This window comes from Erinaceus europaeus, chromosome 13, assembly GCF_950295315.1.
Source record: "Erinaceus europaeus chromosome 13, mEriEur2.1, whole genome shotgun sequence".
NCBI classification, from domain to species: Eukaryota; Metazoa; Chordata; class Mammalia; order Eulipotyphla; family Erinaceidae; genus Erinaceus; species Erinaceus europaeus.
Genome location: NC_080174.1, coordinates 51,972,751 through 51,984,505, shown reverse-complemented (window position 1 = coordinate 51,984,505; position 11,755 = coordinate 51,972,751).

Below are 11,755 nucleotides of genomic sequence, written 5' to 3'. Positions count from 1 at the left end.
TTTTAAAGAAGTTATCTGTTTAAAAGATATGTTTACTTATTTATCTATGAGAGAGAGGGATGTTAGAAAGAGAAGACCAGGGCAGGATTCTGCCACCTGGCATGCCAGGAATTGAACTTGGAAGTTTCTGCTTAAGATTCCCACACTTTATCCACTGTGCCACCTTGAATCACTTTCTTTTCTTTTCTTTTCTTTTCTTTTCTTTTCTTTTCTTTTCTTTTTTCTTTTTCCTCCAGGGTTATTGCTGGGCTCGGTGCCTGCACCATGAATCCATCCCTCCTGGAGGCCATTTTTCCCCCCTTTTGTTGCCCTTGTTGTTGTAGTCTGGTTGTGGTTATTATTATTGCCACTGTTGATGTCGTTCGTTGTTGGATAGGACAGAGAGAATGGAGAGAGGAGGGGAAGACACAGAGGAGGAGAGAAAGATAGACACCTGCAGACCTACTTCACCGCCTGTGAAGCGACTCCCCTGCAGGTGGGGAGCCGGGGCTCGAACCGGAATCCTTACACCGGTCCCTGTGCTTTGCGCCACATGCGCTTAACGCACTGCGCCACCGCCCGACCCTCTTTTCTTTTCTTTTCTTTTCTTTTCTTTTCTTTTCTTTTCTTTTCTTTTCTTTTCTTTTCTTTTCTTTTCTTTTCTTTTCCCTTCCCTTCCCTTCCCTTCCCTTCCTTTCCCTTCCTTTCCCTTCCCTTCCCTTCCCTTCTCTTCTCTTCTCTTCTCTTCTCTTCTCTTCTCTTCTCTTCTCTTCTCTTCTTTTCTTCTCTTTTTATATTTATTTATTTTCCCTTTTGTTGTCCTTGTTGTTTTTCATTGTGGTTGTAGTTATTATTGTTGTTGTTGATGTCATCGTTGTTAGATAGGACAGAGAGAAATGGAGAGAGGAAAGGAAGACAGAGAGGGGGAGAGAAAGACAGACACCAGCAGAACTGTTTCACCACCTGTGAAGCAACTGCCCTGTAGGTGGAGAGCCTGGGTTTGAACCGGGGTCCTTAGGCTGGTCCCTGTGCTTTGCATCATGTGTGCTTAATCCGCTGCTACTGCCTGACCCCCTTGACTCACTTTCTTATAGTTAAATTTTTTCCTACTTTTTGAGGTTAAAGTTCATTTTTCCTTCAACTCATTCTTTTTTTACAATGAAAACTAAAGTGAACATATCAAGCGTTTTCCCTGCTTTAATGTTCTGAGCTGTACATTAAAACAATAAGCTAGTTGAAGAGAGAGTTTCTTTTGAGAGCTTGTTTAGAGATTCTAGCAGGGGAGTGCAGCCACTGGTATGTCCTCAACCAAAGACCAGAATGTCTCTATTCAGGGAAGACCTTCCTCTTCAACCCAGCATGAAGCTTTGGGAGGGACGCCCATGGAGAGGTGAGGGAGGAAGGGGACACTCCGAGCTTGTCAGATCAGCCAAATCAACTCTGGCCATCAATGGGGTGACAGATGTCAGACTGCCTTCACATCTGAGAGCAGTTTCTCTTTATAGAACTGTTTTAGCTAATACATGACAAGGGAATTGTATAATCAGTACACAATTATTTACAACTTCTACTGCATGAAAGTAAGTCATAATGTAAAGAGAGACTACATTTACTGATGGAACTATACAGCACTAAATATGAGAGGTTTTTTTTTTTTTTACTGTAATGTGGTGGATACTCACACATGTGTGATATAACTGTTGGGTGAATTTTCTTGGGTCAATTTTCTCATTTCATGTATTTATTTATTTTTATTTTTTATTATCTCTATTTGTTTATTGGATAGAGACAGTCAGAAATCAAGAGGGGAGGGAGGGATAGAGAGGGTGAGAGGCAGAGAGACATCTTCAGCACTTCTTCACCACTTGTGAAGCTTTCCCCCTGTAGGTGGGGAATGGGGCTCAAACCTGGGTCTTTGCGCATTGTAACATGTGCGCTCAGCCAGGTGCGCCACCACCCAGCCCCTCTCATTTTATTTTTTTAGTGAAAGTTGACACTGGGAGAAAGACTCCCCAGAACCTCTTCACGTACATGGACCACTCCTGGTGCTGTCCATGGGGCTGTATCTTAGGGTCTTACACATTGTAAGTCGCAAGCTCTACTGGGTGAGCTATCCCCCAGGCCTTCTCCCATGCTCTACCTGTGTCTGATCAAAGCTCTATACCTAATTTCTTTTTTAAATTTTTTAAAATTATCTTTATTTATTGGATAGAGACAGCCAGAAGTCAAGAGGGTGATAGAGAAGGAGAGAGACAGAGAGACACCTGCAGCACTACTTCACCACTCACAAAACTTTCCTCAGGTGGGGACCAGAGGCTCTAACCTGGGTCATTGCGCTTTGTAATACATGCGCTCAACCAGGTACGCCACCACCCAGCCCCAATTTTCTAAAGAAATGTACAGGAAATACAGAGGATAGAGCCCACCCCCCCTTAGGTAAAAAAAAAAAAAAAAATTAGAACTCTAGTAAATTCTAAAGGTAAGCTCTTATTTCTTTAACAATTGAAGTCCTGGAAAGAAAAAAAAGGACAGGAATCTATAAATAGGAGTCAATAGATTAAAGTGACACCAGTCAACTAAAATGTATGAGAAGACCATGGTCCATGAAATGGAGCACAGGGGCACATGTTAGGAGAAAATATCTACCTTAATTTAAAAGTGCAGCACAGTTTGCAGTGACTCAGTAAGTACAGCAAACAAATAGAAAGACCTAAGAAAGACACTTAAAAAAAATTAAGTACCATAAAGTACTTAATCAGATAGTTTCTACATAGACCTAGATACCCTCCTCACGTACTTTCTTTTCTTTTTTTTTTAAGTTTTTTTAAAATATTTATTTCTTTATTCCCTTTTGTTGTCCTTGTTGTTTTATTGTTGTAGTTATTATTGATGATGTTGTTGTTGGATAGGACAGAGAGAAATGGAGAGAGGAGGGGAAGACAGAGAGGGGGAGAGAAAGGTAGACACCTGTAGATCTACTTCACCGCCTGTGTAGACACCTGTAGATCTATCTACTTCACCGCCGGGGGGCCTCAAACTGGGATCCTTAAGCCGGTCCTTGCACTTTGCGCCACGAGCGCTTAACCCGCTGTGCTACAGACCAACTCCCCTCACCTACTTTCTATTACACTTTCCTCAGTCACTCCAAGGCTAAGCTTGTCAGACAAGGTAAGGACTACAAAAGTTGGATAAGGGCAAGAGATTGGCATACTTTAGTGATGGCTCTTTTGGTCACTACTAGGTCACCCCATCATCTGGGGTCCTAGTCAGGGAATGCTGGGATTCCCACACAGACATGATGGGCCTAGACCTCTAACAGATCGTCTCTCCATTGTCATTGGTTATCTCCATCAGGAACAACATAGTAGATCCTCTTGTGGGCCTCTATAGGACCTTGTCCTCAGTGCCCTAGGGACTGCCTCATCCTCTGAAGGGAGGTTGGTTCAATATACTCTGCCACTCAAGGAAGATGGATCCAGCAATGAATGTAGCCTAGAATGTTCCTAGCCATGACCACAGAATGCGAGCTCAGATCTACAAGGATGCAGAAGTTATGCAGGCTCCTGTGCTGAATATGGGCCCCAGATCAAATCAATGGGGTTTACAGTTAACATTATTTATATACTTTTCCCATACTTGGGAGCTACTGTTTTCCCTAATACAGCTTTCTAGTCACATTTCCAACTCTGACACCATCTCCCCAGACAACACCTTTAGCCAACCTGTGTGTTAGCTGTCAGGCTCAGGAAAAGATTATGAAAGTCATGGGCCCCTTGGAATATACCTAAAATAGTCTTACTAGCTTTTTCCAAAACAGAGAACTCAAATCTCATCTGCAATATTCTTACTTTTAGGTTCCTGATTATTAAACCATTTGTTCTGCTTTATATCTTAACTCTTATTCAGCCACCAGATTCCAGATGCTACCATAACACCAACCTGACTTCCCTGGGCAGATGACCTCACCAGTATGTCCTGGAACCCTGCCTCCCCAGATCTCTGACACACTAGGAAAAGAGAGAGACAGGCTGGGAGTATGGATCAACCTGTCAACACCACCTTCCACCTTCTGCACCCCATAAAGACCCTGGGTCCATACTCAATCAGATGCTCTACCACCCGGCCCCAAATCACATTATACTTACTGTAAAATTATGCAAATCATTTTTTTTTTAACCGGAGTACTGTTCAGCTCTAGGTTATGGTGGTGCGGGGGATTGAACCTGGGACTTTGGGGCCTTAGGCATGAGGGTCTCTTTGCATAACCATTATGCTATCTACCCTTCACTGCAAATCATTTTTGTACATTGATCTTCTATCTAGGTGTTTTGATAATTAAACTATTGGATGTGAGGGTGATCTGGCTGTGACATTTGCCATCCCATTGATCGCCAGGGTTCATAATTAAATTACATCTAACAGATTGTCCTTAGACTTTTCTTTTTCCTTCTTCATTTTCTTTCTTATCTTTGCTCCTTATTTTTCTCTTTTCTTTCTTTCTTTCTTTCTTTCTTTTTTTTAGATGGAGACAGAGTGGAAGAGAGAGAGAGAGATCACAGCAATATAAGATAACTTATAAGCTTTAAGAAGATAAAACTTCTTTTGGTGTTGTGGAGGCCAAGCTCTGACCTGGGTCAAGTGCATGGCAAAACAGCACACTATCTAAGTGAGCTATTTAGTTGGTTCAACTTTTTTTATTATTATTTTTTGCCTCCAGGGTTATTGCTGGGGCTCGGTGCCTGCACCATGAAGTTACTGATCCTGGAGGCTACTTTTCCTCCTTTTTGTTGCCCTTGTTGTTTTATTGTTGTTGCAGTTATTATTATTGTTGCTATTGATGTCATTGTTGTTGGATAGGACAGAGAGAAATCGAGGGAGGAAGGGAAGACTGAGAGGGGGAGAGAAAGATAGACACCTGCAGACCTGCTTCACCACTTGTGAAGCGACCCTCCAACAGGTGGGGTGCTGGGGGCTGGAACCGGGATCCTTACATTGGTCTTTGCGCTTCACGCCATGTGCACTTGACCTGCTGTGCTATTGCCTAACCCCCAGCCTTTTTTTTTTTTTTTTTTTTTTTAGTGCCAGAGCTCTGCTCAGCTCCGCTCTGGCTTATGATGGTATAGGAGACTGCACCTGGAACCTTGGAGCCTCAGGCATGAGAATCCTTTTGTATAACCATTATACAATCTTCCATGATTTTTTTTCTTTTCTAAGAAAAAAAAATTGTCACCTGAAATAATGTGAGTTTATTTTTCCTTTCTGATCCTACACGTATGCACCTAACAGAGTGCCTTAAAAATATACAAGGAAAATAACTCATCTGATTTGTATGCTTGCTTTGCCATGTGCACAATCCAGGTTTGAGCCTGGCTTTCACCACATTGAAGGAAGCTTTGATGCTATGATGTCTTTCTCTCTTTCTTTTTAACTAGTTATTTAATATTGGTTTACAAAATTACAAGTCAACAGAGGTATAATCCTGTACCGTTCCCACCGCCAGAGTTCTGAATCCCCAATCCCTCTGTGGAGCTACAGCAGTTCTCCTAAGCATGCATATATGGATATGCTATTATTTCTACAACTGTCTGTCTATATTTGTATATAATTGCTCTTTTTTTTTTCAATTTTTTTCCCTTTTGTTGCCCTTGTTTATCATTGTTGTTATTATTGTTGTTGTTATTGCTGCCGTTGTTGGACAGAACAGAGAGAAATAGAGAGAGGAGGGGAAGACAGAGGGGGAGAGAAAGACACCTGCAGACCTGCTTCACCACCTGTGAAGGGACTCCCCTACAGGTGGGAAGCAGGGGCTGGAACCAGAATCCTTACCCCATCCTTGCGCTTTGTGCCATGTGCGCTTAACCCGTTGTGCCACTGCCCAGCTCTCAACTTGCTCTTTTTTGTGTGTGTAGGTAATTAAAAAAATTATTTATTTATTCCCTTTTGTTGCCCTTGTTTTATTGTTGTAATTATTATTGTTGTTGTTATTGATGTCTTCATTGTTAAGATAGGACAGAGAGAAATGGAGAGAGGAGGGGAAGACAGAGAGTCTCGGAGAGAAAGATAGACACCTGCAGACCTGCTTCACCGCCTGTAAAGCGACTCCCCTGAAGGTGTGGAGGCAGAGGCTTGAACCTGGATCCTTCTGCAGGTCCTTGTGCTTTGTGACACCTGTGCTTAACCCGCTGCACTGCAAGCGACTCCCTTTGCTCTTTTTTTTCCCTCCAGGGTTATTGCTGGGCTCGGTGCCTGCACCATGAATCCACCGCTCCTGGAGGCCATTTTCCCCCTTTTGTTGCCCTTGTTGTAGCCTCGTTGTGGTTATTATTATTGCCATTGTTGATGTTGTTCGTTGTTGGATAGGACAGAAAGAAATGGAGAGAGGAAGGGAAGACAGAGAGGGGGAGAGAAAGACACCTGCAGACATGCTCCACCGCCTGTGAAGCGACTCCCCTGCAGGTGGGGAGCCGGGGGCTCAAACCGGGATCCTCACGCAGGTTCTTGCCCTTTGTGCCACGTGCACTTAACCCACCCACTGCACCACCGCTCGACACCCCCCCCCCCTTGCTCTTTTTATTTAAGGTCTCATATTCTCTCTTCCTTTCCAAGTTACACATAATCCTATTACTACATCCAAATGTCCCTCTTTTTTTATATTTATTTTATTTATTTATTCCCTTTTGTTGCCCTTGTTGTTTTATTGTTGTAGTTATTATTGTTGTTGGCTAGGACAGAGAGAAATGGAGAGAGGAGGGGAAGACAGAGAGGAGGAGAGAAAGATAGACACCTGCAGACCCACTTCACCGCCTGTGAAGTGACTCCCCTGCAGGTGGGGAGCCAGGGTTCGAACCGGGATCCTTATGCCAATCCTTGTGCTTTGCGCTACCTGCGCTTAACCTGCTGTGCTACAGCCCGACTCCCATGTCCCTCTTTTTTTCTCTGCTCTCTCAGGGTTCTGAAGGAGTTAAGAGTTCAGAGCCTTCTGATCCTCTTTTTCCTATCACTTCTCCCCCACTGGGAGTATGGATCAAAATTGTTTTTCGGGTGCACAAGTTAGGAGTTCTGGCTTCTGTAATTGCTTCTCCGCTGGATTTGGCATTGGTAGCCTGTTTCTATCTTTCTCTAGTGGGGTAGAGCTCTGGAGCGATGAGGTTCCAGGACATATTGGTGAGTTGTTTCTTTCTATCTGAGAAAGTCATCCTAGAGAGATGAAGTCCTGGCAGTCATACACACACAAGAATGTGTATGCATATAAACACATGAAAATATACAAGAACGATTCACAGGACTATAATAAGAAATAGACAAACAAGCACAATAGGAGATATAAACACATTTCCTTAATATTTTTTTAATTCAAGTAGATAAAAATCCATTAGATATATTGGTATATGTGAACAATAAAATTGAATATACATACACTTGTGATTTGAACATACACACACTTGTGATTCCTGCAATCAGAGTATAAAATCTTCACAACTGTCTTAGCAATGTATTGATGTACAAATTCAGTATAGTAAAACAAAAATAAAGATTAAAATTTTTTTCAATGTTCATAGGTTAGGAATTTAGGAGAAATTTGGTCGTGCCATACTTTTCATTAGATTCAAAATGATGTCAGTGACTGCTGTCATTTGATGGTTTGAATGGAGATGGAGGGTCTTACTTGCTTTCTCTTTTTAGTTCGTCTCTTTCCTTCTCTTTTATTAATTTTCTTTTCCTTTCCAGAACACTGTTCAGCTCTGCCTTATGGTAGGGGGATTGAATTTTCAGCCTTGGAGCTTCAGGCTTGAGAGCCTTTTAATAACCATTAAACTTTCTCCCCCACCTGAGGGTCAGCTTTCAAATTGGTTATCTCACACAAAGAATATGTTGGTATGAGGGGTGTGAAGGAAGCCCTAGTTCCTTCCATGCAGGTTTATGGACAAGACAGCTTTGTGCCACAGCAGCTGGCTTCCCTCACAGTGACAAACCTCAAACTATATAGTAGAAGTTGCAAAGTATTTTTTACCTAGTCCCATAAGTCACAAACCAATTTTTTCTTTAGTTATCTATATGTGCATTCTTTTAAAAATTTATTTATTGCGGGATTGATATTTTACAGTTGACTGGAAACACAATAGTTTGTACATGCATAACATTTCCCAGTTTTCCACATAACAATACAACCCACACTAGGTCTCCTGCCATCATGTTCTAGGACCTGAACTCTCCCCCCCCCGCACCCCTGAGTCTTTTACCTGGTGCAATACACCATCACACAAACTAATTTCTGCAGAATTGTATTTGTTGTACATGATAGCTTCATCATTCAAAGCCATAAATACTTTGAGATGAAGCTAGGTGAGGGTCTCCAAGAATAAATACCACAAGCACAGAAGGAACATTTATAAACATTGATTAGATACAAGTTAGAGCAAGTCTCAACAAATTTCAAAAAGTAAAATAAAGGCAAGATCACAGTGCAAGTAAGTTAAAGGTTAATAGTGCTTACATCAATAAAACAGGAATTGACAGGTGTTGATGAGGTTGAAAAGGACTTTGTTACACTGTTGGTGGGAATGCAAACTGGTGCCGCCCCTTTAGAAAACTGTATGGAGAGTCCCTAAAGAAATGAAAATGAAAATACCTTATGATCCCACAATACCACTCTTAGGCATTTATCCAAAGGACATATGCACCCCTATGTTTATAGGTGCATTATTCATAATAGCTAAAGTGCGGAAGCAACCTAAATGCCCACCAACAAATGATGATATTGTGTCCTTTGGGATGAAATGGATGGAACTGGAGGTGTTTATGCTTATTGAATTAAGTAAAGAAGTGAAAGACAACTACCCAATAGTTTACCTTGTATACAGAATCTACAGAACTGAAACATGTGAACTTATAAAACAAAGCAAGCAAGCAAAAAACCAAAATGACCTAGAAGTCAACAGTCTCTACAAATTTGTGAGAAGTATGGTGGGTGGTTACAGTTGGGAGGGTGGGGCTACAGACTCTGGTGGAAGGTGCAGTGTGGAACTATACCCTATAATCTTACAATCTTGTAGACCATTAATCAGAAATAAAAAGGGCTTCTAAAAATAAAAGTTAACAGCAAAACCATACAGTATTTGGAAATAAAAACCATAATTCAAAATAGCTCATAAAACAAAGAAAAAAATCACAATGGAGTTAATATATAAGGCAGAACAAATTGTTGACTAGTCATGAACCTAAAGACAAGAATATTGCCAATGAAGATTGGGGTCTCCAATTTCGAAAAAACTAGTAGGTCTACTTTAGGTATATTCCAAGGGGCCCATGAACTTACTAGTTTTTGTCTGAGTCTGACATCTAACATGCAGGTGACCTAAGTTATTGTCTGGAGAGACGGTGTCTTAGTTGGAAAAAGAGGCTAGAGAGCTGGATCAGGGAAGAGAGCAGCTCCCAAGTACGGGGAAAGTATATGACTATTGTTAACTCTGAACCCTATAGATTTGATCTTAGGCCCATAGTCAGCACAGGAGCCTATGTAACCTCTGCATCCCTGCAGGTCTGAGCTGGCATTCTGTCATGGCTAGGAACATTCCAGGCTGTGCCAATTTCAGTACCCATCATCCTCGGGTGATAGGTTGAGTATGTTATCCATCCTCCCTTCAGAGAATGGAACCTACTACCCTTGCTTATCCACATTAAGGGCAAGGTCCTATAGGGGCCCACAAAGGGGTCCATTATACTGTTCCTGATGGAGATGACCAGTGACAGTGGTGAGATGGATCCACTAGAGGTTTAGGTCCACCACATCTGTGTGGAATATTCCCTACCCTTGTTTATCCACATTAAGGGCAAGGTCCTATAGGGAACCCCAGGACTCCCTGACCAGGGCCCCAGGTGATGGGATGGCTTGATCAAGTGACTAAAGAGTCATTATTAAAGTATGCCAGTCTCTTGTCATTATTCAGTTTTTGTAGTCCTTACTTTGTCTGACAAGGTTAGCTTTGGAGTGATTGAGGGACATGGAATAGGAGGTAGGTGAGGGGGATATCTAGGTCAAAGAAACTATTTTTCAGCCACCAAGTTCCAGACACTGTCATGATGCCAACCTGACTTCCCTGGGCAGATGACCCCACCAAGGTGTCCTGGAGCCCCATCTCCCCAGATCCCTACTCCACTAGGGAAAGAGACAGGCTGGGAGTATGGATGTCAACACCCATGTTCAGTGGGGAAGCAATTACAGAAGCAAGACCTCCCACCTTCTGCACTCCATAGTGATCCTGGGTCCATATTCCCAGAGGGACAAAGAATAGGAAAGCTTTCTCTCTGTCCTATCTTAACAACGACAACATTAAAGCTTTCAAGGGTGGGGATTGGATATAGAGTTCTGGTGGTGGGAATTATATGGACTTGTACCCCTCATCCTATGGTCTTGTCAATACTTCCATTTTATAAATTAATTAATTAGTTAATTAAAATCACAATGGAATATTTTAAGAATACTCAGAACTAAATGACATGTGAGATGCAGTGAAAACAGTTCTTCAAGGATGATTTATAGTCTTGCTGAAATTAAGAAACTAAGTCCCCCCTCTTCTCTCTTAATATTTCTCTTTTTAAAAATATTTATTTATTTTCCCTTTTTGTTGCCTTTGTTGTTTTATTGTTGTAGTTATTATTGCTGTTGTTATTGATGGTGTCATTGTTAAGATAGGACAGAGAGAAATGTAGAGAGGAGGGGAAGACAGAGGGGGAGAGAAAGACAGACACCTGCAGACCTGCTTCACCACCTGTGAAGTGACTCCCCTACAGGTGGGGAGCCGGGGGCTCGAACCGGGATCCTTAGGCTGGTCCTTGCGCTTTGTGCCACCTGCGCTTAACTACTGCGCTGCCACCCAACTCCCCTCTCTCAATATTTCTAATTCAATCTTTCAAATTTCTAATTATATAGAGAAATTAAGGGTGCCAGGAGGTGGTGCACCTGGGTAAGTGTTCACATCACAGTGTTCAAGGACCCAGGTTCAAGGCCTTGGTCCCCACCTGCAGGGGGAAGGCTTCACAAATGGTGAAGCAGGGCTGCAGTTGTCTCTCTGTCTCTTTCCCTCTCTATCTCTTCCTCCCTGATCACTTTCTGTCTCTATCCAATGATAAATAAAAATATTTAAAAAGAAAATTGTTTTTTTAAAAAAACTAAGTTTCCAATTTAAGTACCTTAAAATGAGGAAATCTGTATCGTTTCTTCTCCAAAACAGAAGATTCCAGGTGCATCTGGGTGACAAGTCTAGCAGATGGAGACTTGTCTCAAGTGGCCTCCCCCAGGGCTCTGTTCTGGCTCCTACGCTATTTAATTTACATCAATGACCTCCCAGAAACTTCTTCAAGGAAGTTCATCTATGCTGATGACATCTGCTGTGCAACTCAGGCATCCAAGTTCGACATCCTCGAGGAAACACTCATGAAAGACATGTCTCTGATATCTGATTACTGTAAAAAATGGTGACTAATCCCTAGCACTGCAAAAACGGTATCATCTGTTTTCCATCTACACCATGCCTCGGTCTCGTGTGAGCTTAATGTGCAGCTTGGCGATACGAGAATCCAGCATGAAGCCCAGCCAGTCTATCTTGGCGTTACTCTCGCTCGCACTCTGTCATTTCACAAACATCTCATAAAAACTGTAGCAAAGGTGGGCGCGAGGAATAACACCATTGCAAGACTGGCCAGCTCCTCATGGGGCGCGAGCACTTCCACACTACGATCATCATCTCTGGCATTATGCTATTCCACTGCAGAATAC